A 14,727-nucleotide genomic window follows, 5' to 3' on the forward strand; every position below is an offset into this window, starting at 1 on the left:
CTTGGATTATTTGCTTATCATACAGATTGAAAAAGTATGGCAAAAGGATAAAATCCTGAGGCACACCTTTCCTCACTTTAAACCACGGAGTATCCTTTTGTTCTATTTGAACAGCTGCCTCTTGGTCTACATACAGGTTCTACATAAGCACAATTAAGTGTTCTGGGATGCCCATTCTTAGCAATGTTATCCATAATTTGTTACGATCCACACAGCTGAATACCTGGCATAGTCAATAAAACACAGGTAAACTTCTTCTTGGAATTCTCTTTTAGCCAAGATACACCTGACACCAGATTGTATCCTTCGTTGCACATCCCTTTCTAAATCTGGCTTGAATTTCTGGCAGTTCCCTGTCAATGTATTGCTCCAACTGCTTTTGAATGATTTTCAGCATAATTTTACTTGTGCATGATATTAATGATATTTTTCAACAATTTCTGCATTCTGTTGGATCACATTTCTCTGGAATGTGCACAAACATGGATCCCTTCCAGTTGGTTGGCCAGGAAGCTCTCTTCCAAATTTCTTGGCATAGACAAATGAACATCTCTAGCACTGCATCCTTTTGTTGAAATATCTCAACTGGCATTCTGTCAATTCCTGGAGCCTTGCTTTACGCCAGTGCCTTCAGTGCAGCTTTGACCTCTTCCTTCAGTACTATTGGTTCTTGATCATATGCTACCTCCTGAAAGAGTTGAATGCCAACCAATTCTTTTTGGTACAGGGACTCTGTGTTTTCCTTCCATCTTTGATGATTCCTGTGTCATTCAATATTTTACCCGTGGAAACCTTCAATATTGCAACTCAAGGCTTGAATTTTTTCTTCAGTTCTTTCAGCTTGAGAAATGCTGAGCATTTTCTTCCCTTTGGTTTCTAACTCCAGCTCTTTGCACTTTCATTATAGTACTTTACTTTGTCTTCTCCAGCCGCCCTATATATATACATATTCATACAAATATATATACATATATATAATTTAAATATTTATTTCAAAATACTTTGTTGGCTACCTACTTGTATTTGTTGGAGTAACTAGTTGCTGTAATACATAAACCAAACATCTGCTGTTATACACTAACCAAATATGTCTTAATACAATAGAAACTTATTCTCATTCTGTCCTTCTAGCAGGAGGGTATCTCTCCCTAGGTTTTGCTTCAAGGACCCAGGATGCTTCCATTTTTGGGCCTCTCCTTTCTGCTTGGTCTTAGAATTCTTTGTATTCAGCCATTGAATGGCAAAAGTGAGAATAGAAAAGACCAATTTGTAAAAAACGTGGCTATAATTTTGCTGTGGAGAACTAGTCAAATGAATTATAGGGAAGCTGGGAAACATAGTCCACAGATGGGCAGCTGTTTTCCAACGACTTAACAATACGGAAGGGGAAGATAACATCTTGGTAGGCAGGTAGTCATCTCAGCTATAATACTATTTACACATTATTTGCATGCTGTACCAGGTGAGTCATCAGAAAAGTGAGTGGGATGTTGAACATTACTGTCTATTAGGGTAATTACGTATGCAAATTTAAAATTGTAACACAGCATGGTAAGTAGTGTCATTGTGTGCTGTACAGTCAATTCTAACTCATAGTGGCCCCAGAGGACAGAGCAAAACTGTCCCATAGGTTTTTCTAGGCTGTAATCTTTAAGGTAGCAATTGCCAGGTTTTTTCTCCCACAGAGCCTTTGGGTGGGTTCAAAACGCCAACCTTTGGGATAGCAGTTGAGTGCCACCAGGGCTCCTTATGATAAGTACTAGGGGTTGAAAATAAGCAGTCAATGTTTAATCAGAAAGTTTTCTTGAAGAGGATAATTAATTTTGATGAAATTAAAAATTGAGTAGACTTAAGAGAGACAAGACTCAAGAAAAAGTTGCAATTCTTTATGCAGATTTAAGTTAGGCATTGACAGTATGAAGACAGAGCATATCCAAGAGACATTTATTAGGCAAAATTCAAAGTGTTTTGGACAATAAGAGAAGGTGCAGTAAGGCATAATTTAATGCCGACCTTGAGAAATTGAATGCGTGATGACATTGACCATATAGGGAATAAAGAAGTCGAGACAAAATTTGAGTGAGTGTATTAGTTATCTAGGTCCCCGTGTGGCACAAAAGATTTGTGCTTGGCTACTAACCTAAAGTTCAGTGGTTTGAACCACCCAGTGGCACGGCAGAAGAAAGGCCAGGAAATCTGCTTCCACAAAGATTACAGTCAAGGAAATCCTGTGGAGCACAGTTCTGTTCTGACACACTCATGGGATCATCATGAATAGAAACTGACTGTATGGCAACAGGTTTGGTTTGGTCCTTAGTTATCTAGTACTGTCAAACCAAACCGAACTGAACCAAACCAAAACAAAAACAGAAAACACATACAAACACAAGCAAGGTGGTTTTAAAGAAGAGACATCTATTTTCTCACATTCTAGATGGTAAAAGTCTAAATCAGTGCCTTGGGGATATTAAATCTTTCTACAGGCCTTTTTTTCCTCCTAGCAATCCTTGGCACTCTTATGCTGCTTACCGATACATCTCCTTTATGTCTGTGTTTCCATGTCTCTTTTCCCCTTTCACACGATACCACTCAAAAGAAATTAAGTTTAGGACCCACTCTACTCAGGAATAACCTTATTAACATAACAAAAGAAAATTTCTTTTATCCAAACAGGGTCACATTCCCAGGTGCAGGAGTTAGGATTTCAATATATGTTTTGTGGGGACACAATTCAATCCCTAAGAGTGGGTTTCTATTAATCAGTTTATTGTTAGACATCTAGTAAGGATATATGATAAAAAAAAAAAAATATGATAGGTAGCTAAAATTTGATTCTTATAGCTCAGGAGATTGATCAGGGATTGAAATTAAAAGAGAGCATTCAACAGTATAAAAGTGGTAGCTAAAACCAAGAGGGTGGCTGAAATTACAAGCCAGAACATGTATAATTGGAAGAGAAGATGACTAATCTTTTACAAATGTAAATAAAGTAGAGCCAGAAAGAAACTAGATTTATTACTAAATTTTTGATGATTAATAGAGATCACCATAGTTGCAAGAAATTTCAGTGGTTCTTAATGTTTTGTGGGTCATAAACATATTTAATAATCAATGAAAGTCTTGTTGCCTCTCTCAAAATATGTGCATTTGCATACTTTCATCAATAATTCCATCCAATTTCCAGAATTTCATAGATTTATGGAAACCCATACATGACATATAGATTGCAGGTTAAGAATTATAGCACTGTATACCTAGAGAGAGCTTAAACTGTCAAATAATAACTGTCATAGGTTGAATTGTGTCCCCCCAAAATATGTGTCAACTTGGTTAGGCCATGATTCCCAGTATTGTGTGGTTGTCCTCCAATTTGTGGTTTATGTAATTTTCCTATGCGTTGTAAATCCTAATCTCTACCTGTGATTAATGAGGCAAGATTAGATCACGTTAAAGAGGATTAGGGTGGGACGTAACACCCTTACTCAGGTCACATCCCTGATCCAAGGTAAGGGGAGTTTCCCCGGCATGTGGGTTGCATCACCTTTTATCTTACAAGAAACAAAAGGTTAGGGAAGCAAGAAGAGAGTGGGGGACCTCATACCACCAAGAAAGCAATGCCGAGACAATAGCTCATCTTTTAGACCCGGGATTCGTACGTGGAGAAGCTCCTAGACCAAGGGAAGATTGATGACAAGGACCTTCCTCCAAAACCAACACAGGGAGAAAGCCTTCTCCCGGAGCTGACACCCTGAATTTGGACTTACAGCCTACTAGGCTGTGAGAAAATAAACTTCTGTTTGTTGAAGCCATCTACTTGCGGTATTTTTGCTAAAGCAGCACTAGATAACTAAGACAGTAATTTTAAAATAACCTTGGAGGCTTGCTTCTTTTAAGGCAAGGGAAGTCCTGAATATGTTCTTACACAGGTGAAAACTTTAAAGGAGAAAGTAGATGCTATTAACTCATTGCATTGATAAAAAATCTTTCCATCAGAAAATTCAAGGGTATAATGAAATTCAGATTTTTTAAATTTCATTTACTTTTTCTGTTTTACAGGGAAACCCTGAAATTTTTAAAGAAAAATATGTACTTTATGTTGGGGTTTTAGAGCCAGACACATTATTTTCCACATTTTTAGAATGACAATGTTGGCTACATTATTGTTTTCATTTCATGCTTGGCTTATTCATAAAATTCTTTATAAAATGTACTAGTTATTTTTCCTCACATTTTCTATTAGTAACATTTGACTTCTGCTTCTAGTTTTCTGGGCATTTTCTAATGGATTTGTGAAATGATATTAGCATGGATTGTTTGTTTATGCTCGTTAAAAACAAAACAAATCTTTACTGTAAAAAATGATGTCAGCAAGGACCAACATAGACAAAGATAGCATCTATTAATGACTGAGTCAGCCAGAGGAAAAGTAACAGATAATCAGAGAAATTAGCTCAATTCATTTTACTGAGCATGCATTTCTTCTCCTAGTACCAAGTGGATCCAGTTTTAATTATACTAGGTTACTGGGCAAAGCATGTTTAGTTGGGTACTGGCATCCTGACCATTTCCCTTTCTTTTCACCCAAGAGAAATATCCCCTTTTGTGCCACTACTTTCCTCACATATATTTTTGCTCTTCTTTGTAACGTATTGGACTCTGAGCTCATTGAGGCTACAGATCAAGATTTTTTTTAATATATTTGTAACCATGGTGCTGTGATTGACACAATGACTCAGTAACTCAATAAATAATTATTGAATGATTTAATATGTGAATTAAAAAATATTATGGACCAGAATTTTTAAAATTTGTCCTTCAAACTATTGGCAGTTCCACCTTCAATAATAAATACTAAGGTTTTCATTTCTGACATCTATAAACAATTATGAATATACGACTCCGAATGCTCTATGGGCAGGAAAAGTATTTTTTAAAAGGGCATTATAGTATAAATTAGTTACCTAACCTGGAAGACACTAGGGACATCGTAATTTTCTTCAGTTCAAGTCTATTACTTTGGCAAGGGGTTGTGGAAAGGTGTGGTCACTTCCAGAAAGGAGATGCAGGTCTAAGAAATCCAAAGATTCGTTGTAACTGAACTGCTGCCTCAAAACTAAAAGCAGTGATAAGACTGCAAAGATGAAGGCACTACTATCCTATCTGATTGGGTCACACACACATGCCACCTACAGCATTGGCAATTAAAAGCTATTATTGTTTATAAAAGGTAAACAGTAAGCAACAAGAACAGATTACTTGTAGAAAGCAGACAGGAAACAATAGGAACAGATTTGAGTTGAACTGGTCCCCTCTATCACTACGAATACCCCACTTAGCATCATTGGGCAGGAATTCTCTTATTTCTAAAAGGGTATCCACTCACCTTTCCCAAATTACCTATGTCCATTTCTGTGTTATTGAGCAGGCATTTTATGGGCCAGGTGTCAGCATGTGTCCCCTCTCTCTCAGCAGGTGTGTCAACAAGTCAGACCAGGTGCAGCCTGGCTGTGTTAGTTCTCTCTCTCTTTGTTGCTTTTCCTGGCTGGCTGTGGCCTCCTGTGCTTACCTGTCCAGCTCTCAACCAGTCACCTGGGACAAGTGGAAGCCAGTACCAGGGTTAGGCTGGCATTTTGACAACTCTCAAGGCAAAACCATTTTACGGTCAATCCCTGTACGATGTATGCCCAAGCCTGTGCTCCATTGGCAAACCTTCTGCCTGGCAGTGCCCAATTCTGCTCCGTGGGCTGGCTTGCCCACCCCAACCATCTTCTCTGCCCACTGCTGCCATCTGCCAGTCTCATGGTACCTACTGCTCGCATTACTGTCACTGGTTCTCTGCTGCTTGGCTCTGCTGTGCTTGCTGCCATTTCTCTTGGTCTTCAGTGTTATCAGCTTAGTGGGTGTTACCAGCTCAGTGTTCCAGTCCTTAAACTGTAATATAGCTCGTCTACGCTGTTCTTGGAAACCCTGGTGGCGTAGTGGTTAAGTGCTACGGCTGCTAGCCAAGAGGTCGGCAGTTCAAATCCACCAAGCGCTCCTTGGAAACTCTATGGGGCAGTTCTACTCTGTCCTATAGGGTCGCTATGATTTGGAATCGACTGGAAGGCAGTGGGTTTTGTTTTTGGTTTTACGCTGTTCTCAGCACAGGGCCTCGCGTCTAAAGGACATGCTCCCCTCCTAACTGTCCTCGATCATGAAGCTCCTAAAACTTCTGTGAGATTGGCCTGGCTGCTTACATAGGAACACTCCTTGTCAGTTTCAGGGTGTGGCTTCTCTAAATCAGCCAATCCCTTAGGTGCATCTTAAACCAACCAACATTACTGGGTGATTTGCAAGCCTCCTATGTGGCTTGCAAACTGGCCAATCCCTGCAACCTCTTAGGCAGATAGTAAACTACCCCAATTCCTTGCAAGATTGTGGCCTGACCAATCATTTGGGGAGAATAACAAACCCAGGGCCGAAAAGAGCATGTAAGAGAAAACCTATTGTACCACAGTTAAATTTTAACTCTGAATTTGCACATTGTTACCCATCTAAAGGAATTTTATTTGTTTATTTTGGCTAAGGATTTAATGCAGTTCTTCTTTCTGTAGTCTAAATTCACTTATGTTCACACTTTCTATTTTCAAAAGTGATTTAAATTCAGAACTGAGGGTTGAATAGGCCAAAGAGTTACAAATTCATTGCTGCTTTCATGTTTATGACGTACTTCCCTTTCGCAGCCTATGAACCTGGAATTACACAGGTGATAGCATGCAAGTAAATTAATAGCATGTATTTGATCTCTGCATATCTCATTTTGTGGCTCAAGAAACTGCAGTAGTTAAACTATGTAAACCAGGTAAAGACCAGAAAGCATAACACCTTTAAAGGAATATATGCACAGAAGCACACACACACACACACAACATACTTCATGAGAGTAATCTCACTATTTTGCAAATTGCAGAATAGCTAAGGACTTAACGATTGTTGCTTGAACAAGCAATACAAATTCCTTTCATATGCCATTTTCCACTCCTCTTTCCTTGAAGACAATAGAAGGGCTTGGAAACACAGGTTTTATCTTCCTTTTTCTTTTTTTTTCTTCCAAATATAGTCTACACTTCAGCAGTTCAAACCAGCCTGGGCATGAAAGAAGGTCACACAATTGATAGTTGTGATAGTTATTGATTGTTGATAATGAGACTGTCCCTGTCTCCATTCACAGTGGTAAATCAATTGAAATCTATAGCTGTAATTTGCTCCTAACCAGATTGAGAGGACACCAGGGAAATTATTATGTTTACTCTCCAAAGTACTGTCCTCTCGTGCATTTGTGTTCATAATGACATAAAAGTAACTGCTTTGAAGTGGGCAGCCTTATTTTCCTTTTCATTTATTATATATATACATATATATTTTTGAAACACATTTGTTAGTTGTTTTAGTTAGGTGCCATCAAGCTGGTTCCGACTCATAACAACCCCGTGTACAACAGAACAAAACAATGCCTGGTTCTGTACCATCCTCACAATTGTTGCTGTATGTGAGCCCATTGTTGTAGCCTATGTCAATCTATCTAGTCAAGGGTCTTCCTCCTCTTTTTCTGACCCTCTACTTTACCAAGCATGATATCCTTCTCCAGGGACTGGTCCCTCCTGATGACATGTCCAAAGCACATGAAACAAAATCTCACCGTCCTTGCTACTAAGGAGATTCTGATTATGCTTCTAAGACAAACTTGTTTGTTCTTTTGACAGTCCAAGGTATATTCAATATTCTTTGCCAAAACACATTTAGTAATATGGAAAAAACCACAATTTTGTCTTTTAAAAAAATTTTTGTGTACCAGGATGTTAGGGGAGTTTGTGGGGCTGTCTATGAGCAGAGGACCAAGGTTAACCTTTTTAAAAGCCTCTTGTTTGACCGTTTATCCTTGGACAAAGCACATGGCTCCCGAGCCTCTTTTCCCTTTTGTTTTTGACACTGTGGCTCCTCCTACAAATGGATGCCTGGGAAGCCTGCTTCTAGGGCATCTCTACATGACTGAGTGTAATGTGGGGGTAGTTTACACCAGTCTCGGGCATCTGAGTAATTTGTTCTCTAAATTATTCAAGTAAAAAGTGATTTTTTTTTTCCTTGCCTGCATAATTGTTTGCAGTCTCAGGTTCTAATTCACTGCAATACTAATGAAAAAAGTTCTATAAATAATCTGTTTGTTTTGTTATCCTCAATGTTGTTTTTGCTGACATTATGATTGTTTGTTAGCTGGCTTCCTCAGATTTCATAAATCTAGCTGAATGGCAGATTGTTTTCCCTTTCAGATGTGCTAAAAAAATAACTCCTTGTTGTGGCTCCAAGAAATTCAGCTAGGTTTAAGTAGGTATAATGGATATGAACAGTCTATGTGCTATGCCACTTTAGCTCCACGAGTAAAATCCATAGGAAATAGATTGAGGCTGATAAGACTTTGGGGGTTTAATAGAGATATGGTATACACTATCTGATTAGAACAGAATTCCTGCTCTCCAACCAGAATCCTTACATCAGTATAGTGCTTTTTAATAGATGACTTGGTAGGTTAAATACTCCCCCGCCCCCTAAAGAAGATGCGAGGGGGGCACATTTTTAACTAGAAAAATCACAAAATACCTTGCCTTAACTATGGCAAGAATGCTTAAAGATATTTTCTGTCTTGATTTAAATATTTGTTTTTTCATTTCAGCTCAGATCTCTAATGTGTTTTAAAGTTCATTTTTCACAGATCTCTACAACTCCCATTCATCCACATCTTATTTGCATACAAGTTGAGACTCGAGGTGATTGTCATCAAGCACTGATGGAGATTTTGAGTTAGATGGAATCTCGGCAATCATTTGACTCAATCTCATAGTTTATAGCTCAAGAAATTGAGGTTAAGGTAGGGTATGATGTAGCCTCAAGGTTACACAGTGAGTTTGCATGAAAAACTGGATTTTAACTCAGATCTACTGCACCTCATTCGTCTGTACTCTTTCTTGTGCTCCAGACCTTGAGACCCATGATTTGTTGTCAGGACTGAACAGTTTGAGAGAACAAACTGGCACACGATAGACTTTACATTACTTATGTGGGGATACAAGATTTCAGAGTGAGGAAACATTCAAAAATGGGAGGAAAAGCATGACTTGAGGGCACAGGAAAATGTTGAATGTCTAAGGATGGTGGGAATTACCCAAGTTTGGGAATATTACCCAAGAATATTCATATCTTATACATAAAATATAAAAATAACTGATAATTCATTAACTTTGTTTCTACACTTTTCTCACCTTCAAATATTTTTATATTGCCTTATAGATGGTTCCTTAGACTATAGAAATTTAGTTGAAGAATGATGACTTTGGGACCAAAATAAATAAATAAATAAAAAGCCCACTGTGTGCGTTATTACAGGGAATTGTTTGGAACACGATACTTTTTGAAAGGTTGCAAAATATATGGACCTTAATTTTCTGCTGCTACAAGTTAATTTATTTCTTAATCTGGTTACGAAATCAAGTACTCTGCTCATTCTCCATTCTGTTCCCTTTATTACGATTCCCTCCTTTTGTTCCCACAGCATTTTTTGCTTCAGTATCTTCTACTGTTAAAAAAGCTAATCAAATTCACAGGGTATTTTAAGTGATTAGTAGGGAAGGAAGTAATCTGCCTAACCATAAATGTTACCATCTTTTGTACAGAAAGAAGACAGTGCACTGATGGCAGTATTTATCCAATGCTAAGGGATGACTGTAATTCTCCCTAACTCAACATGGGCCACAGTAGCCTAAAGTAATGTTATATTTCTGTGCTCGACTAATGATTAGTGGTGGTGATGTTGAAAATTAAACTTTCCATTTGCGAGTGTTCCATTTGCAAAAGATTGAATAGAATAGGCTAATGGGACTTGCGAGCAAAGAATGTCTATCGGAATATTTGATTATTCTGGTTTTAATTGCAGCCTTACTGATAACAGTTATACCTTGGGCATCCTGAGACATGTCATCCTTTAGAAATATTTGCTGAAAAAGATCAACTGTCAGGGAATGCTGAAAGAGTGCATGTCACATTCAACTATGAACTTCAAGTCTTTACCTCATATTGAAAAGCCAAATGTATTTAATGCCTTGAGAAATTCTAAGGTTTTAAACAACCGATCTTATCCATCAATATATGAATAATCAATTGAATGACTTTGCCAGTGATTATTTCTCTTTTAAAAATTTTCATGTTTGTGGAGTCCTCTGTGTGAAAAGAAGTTCCCAGAAATAAACATATGAGTATTTATCTTTGAGGATTCCTATCAACCTTCAGATGCAAAGGAACTAACATCGGGCTATTGCTATTAAATTTTCAGAAATACTACCCACGCAGAAAGATTTCCTGACCTTGCAGGCAACTAAAATGTTTTCATGTATCAGAATCAGCAAAGCCTGTGGGCGGATAAGTCACTGAGCTAATTAGTCATCCTTTTTCCAAGAGCTATGTGTGACTTAGTGGAGAGTGTTTAGCATTACAAGTAAATCAACATTGTTTCGGCAGAGAAGCATCGTTTCTGAGTCGTTTCCATAACTCTGCCACCTTGACTTTCCAATAAAATCCTTCCAGTTTATGACTCTTACAGCCTGTAAAAAGGGAATGTAGCAGGAAGGGAAATTGATGCCACTCATAATCGTACTATAACCATAGTACACTAAACTTAGAAATCAGAATGGCTTATTGAGTAATGGAAATGAAGGCACAAATATATGTAAGTCTATGTCCATAAATGAACAATGGTAAGTCATTTTTTTTTGGAACTGACCCAGAGATATTTGGCTGGCAAATTTACTTCTTTTCTACCCTTAGAGTTATAGTTTTAGGTTGTGGGTACAGTTAAAAAGAAAAACAGCAAATTTGCTTTCTGTATATAGAGACATAAGGAGTTGGGTTTGAGTTTCAGGTAGGCCCTTGTATGAGAATAGCAAAGAGAACTCTAATGGCTTTCCTTAGATATTCTTCCAAAGGTGGGAAACAAGCAATAATAATAACAAAAATTACTAAACTTTTAGTAGAATTTTATTTTGTTTTATTTTTATTCATAGATTTTATGTTTCACAGAGTAAGTATACCTATGAGGCAGACCAGATGAAGACTACTATGATTATTCCAATTTTATAGATGGAAAGTGAGACCTAGAGAGAGATACAGTCGCTTGCTGAATGTTATGTGCTTGAAAATGACTAAACCCAGAATAGCAAGGTTCATGGCCTACACAAATGGTTGACAATAAAAAGGGGATTCAGAAGATGTCAATAAAGAGAAGTCAAAGAAGCAGTTCTCCATAATTAGGTCTTTTCCTTGTCTTTCTCTCCTTTTCAGTTATTTTTGTCCCTTTATCTTTTAAACATTTTTTTTTTTTTTATCTTTTAAACAAGACAAACCTCTCTGACCCTAAAATTTATTCCCTTGGCTCGAGTTTTTTTCCGCCATTGTATTTCATTCCTTCCCTTCAATTTCAGCCATCTGAAAAGAACAAACAACCTTCACTTTCTCACCGAGAATTCCCTTTTTGAACATTTGCAGTCTGGTTCCTGCCTCTCACCACACTGAAATTGCGCTCTCGATGGTCACCAAAGCTTATATTTAATTCCAGTAGTTTGTTCTCTGCAATTCTTCATCCTTCCTTGAGCTCACTGCAATGTTTAGAACTCTTGAAAACTTGCTTACTTAAACTCTCTCCCTTCCGGGCCTAAATGGCACTGCCTGCCCTTGAGTCTTTCTCTGTCCCCATTTCTGGCTCCTCCTCTCAGGCGTTTAAACAACATCTTGTTTAAGTTTCTTTCCTTGGCTTTCTTTCTTATTTGTCCATCTTGTGTATTCCTATGGCCTCAAATATCATCTTAATGGCTTCTTACGAATTTCCATCCTTAGCTTCTACATTTCTCTTGAACAACTGACTCACATTTCCACTTAGCTGCTAGATATCTTCTAATAAATTCAGTTTGCCTAAAGCTTCATTTACACTAAGTTTAACTAAAACTAAACTTATCATTATCTTATTTTTCAAGACCATCTCAGTTATTCTTCCACCACCTACTTAATCACCTAGATCAAACACAAACAAATAAAACAACACCAAAACCAGAAAAAAATTGTCATAGAAGTTTTTTCTTCAATCTAAGCTTTCATCATTTTTTTTGAGTCTATTTTCACTGTCTGTTTTTTACATCTCTGTTGCCTCAGTTTTTCAAATATGAAATGAGATTAGTATTAGTACAGTACCTTATTGCTACTGTGAGATTACATAAATTGATACATGTAAAATATTAGACCACAGCCTGATCCAGAGCAATCACATAATAAATGCTGACTTTGCTGCCACAACAAGAACAACAACAACTACTGCCACTACTACTACTACTACCACCACCCAGCACCCAGTTGCTATCAAGTGGATTCCGGCTCAGGGCAACCCCATGTGTGTCAGAGTAGTACTGTGATCTGTACAGTTTTCAACGGTTGATGTTTTGGAAGTAGGTCACCAGGCCTTTCTTTCAGGGTGCCTCTGGATGAACTGAAACCTCCAACCTTTCAGGTAGCAGCCAAGAGGGTTAACTGTTTGTACCACGCAGGAAGTCACTACTATTACCACTATCAGGACTATTACTACTACTACTAGGACTGGCTACATAATTTGTAGGGCCTACTGCAAAATGAGCAATCGCTGGTGGCACAGTGGTTAAGTGCTACAGCTGCTAACCAAAAGGTCGGCAGTTTGAATCCACCAGGCGCTCTTTGTAAACTCTATGGGGCAGTTCTATTTTGCCCTACGGGGTCGCTGTGAGTCAGAATCCACTTGACTCGACTCTACAGCCACGGGTTTATTGCAAAAATAAAATGTGGAGCTTCTAGTTTAAAAAGCTAAAAAACAACAACAAAAAAAATTTAAATCAAGTTGCATTGTCTTTTCTGTTCCTAACCACATTTCTAAGGTCAATTTCAGTTCTGTAGAGTGACTGTGCAGTCAACTGACAGTATTACTAAACGATCCCCCTTCTAGGAATTTCATTAGATTTAATTGGTAAGTGTTTTAAGCCAGATTAATAATTTTAAGAAAAAATCAAAAGGAGATTTTCAGTGATAAAAATAATATGATGAAAATAATTATGTTAATTTATGTACCCAGTGTAAAACTGTGAGTTTTAGTGATGACCTAATTTCTGTATTTGGAAGTGCTATAAATTCAGCTCATATTATTTGTTATATGCAAATTTCTACCTCATGATGTTTTTACTTCACATCCTGTCCTGTATATGATCCAAAAAAAAAAAAAAAAAAGCCAAACCTACTGCCATTAAGTAGATAACAACTCATAGCGATTTTATAGGACAGAGTAGAACTGCCCCATAGGGTTCCCAAGGCTGAAATCTTTACTGAAGCAGACTGCCACATCTTTCTTCTGTGGAGTAACTGGTGGGATCAAACCACTGATCTTTCGGGTAGCAGCCGAGTGCTTTAACCACTATACCATCAGGGCCCCTTTATGATCCTAGATACTCTTAAAATATGGGAGCAATGAATTCAGTGATCTAGGCTTCTAATTTCAGAAAATATTCTTCTGATAAAATAGATAGAGCCTGTTATATGTCATCTATAGTTTTCCTTTTAAAGATCAATGTTCTTCAATTTATTATTACATGTCTGCATCTTGTTATAGAATTTGATCACTATAATTCCTTGAATAATGTGTATAGTAAACATTTAGTAAGTGCATGCATAGCAGCCAACACTACAGAAAACCAGTTTACCCTGATTCTACGTGCACGCCTTCTGCTCTGGAGTCCTTCTTAATCTGAAAGGCTCTTTCCAGATGTGAGCCCTGGTGGCACGGTGGTTAAGTGTTTGGCTGCTAACCAAATGGCTGGCAGTTTGAACCCACTAGCCACTCCTTGGATTCCCAATGGGGCAGTTCTACTCTGTCCTCTAGGGTAGCTATGAATTGGAATTGACTTGACAGCAGTGAGTTCTGCTTTTTGGTTTCTCCAACTGTGAATGCGCCTTCCTTTTCTAAACTAAAACTCAGACTTTAGTCAAAGTCCTTGGCGTGTTCACCTAACATTTATTCCCCACCCACCCCGCAGATTTCTTAAAGTATCTATTGTTGCCTTTCAAAACTATTTTGCATTGTAGGAACAATTATCCCAGTACACTCTTTAAGGAAAGTCGTCCTCAATTCTTTGTTCAACTGCCTTTCTTCTGGATGCCCAAGTCTTATATAATGTTTTAGTCTGTGTTCATAGGATCAGGGTTATTTATCATACACTGTATGTTACTATTTACAGGGGATAATTTCTAAGTTTATGGCAAATGGACCAATTTCTAGTATTTTAGATTTATTTTTTATATTCTTATTTTTTAAATCCCACTTAATTTATTCATTCAATAAACATTTATTGAGTTTATAAGGCATTACAAATATTTATTCAGAGCCCCCTAGGTGCAGAGAATATATCAATGAAAGAGAACATGACCCCACTCACACAGAGCTTTTATTTTAGCATGGGAAGAGAGACAGAAATCAAATAAATAAATAATATGTATGACAAGTGATACAAGTCATGGAAAAAAAGCAAGAAGGTTGATAGGAGTGAGAGGGTAGGCTTCAGTTTTTAACAGGTGAAAAGGGAAGAACTCACTCCTAAAATGACATTTCAGAAAAAATATTAGAAATTTTTACGGGAA

The sequence above is a fragment of the Elephas maximus genome, chromosome 5 (assembly GCF_024166365.1).
Source record: "Elephas maximus indicus isolate mEleMax1 chromosome 5, mEleMax1 primary haplotype, whole genome shotgun sequence".
NCBI lineage: Eukaryota > Metazoa > Chordata > Mammalia > Proboscidea > Elephantidae > Elephas > Elephas maximus.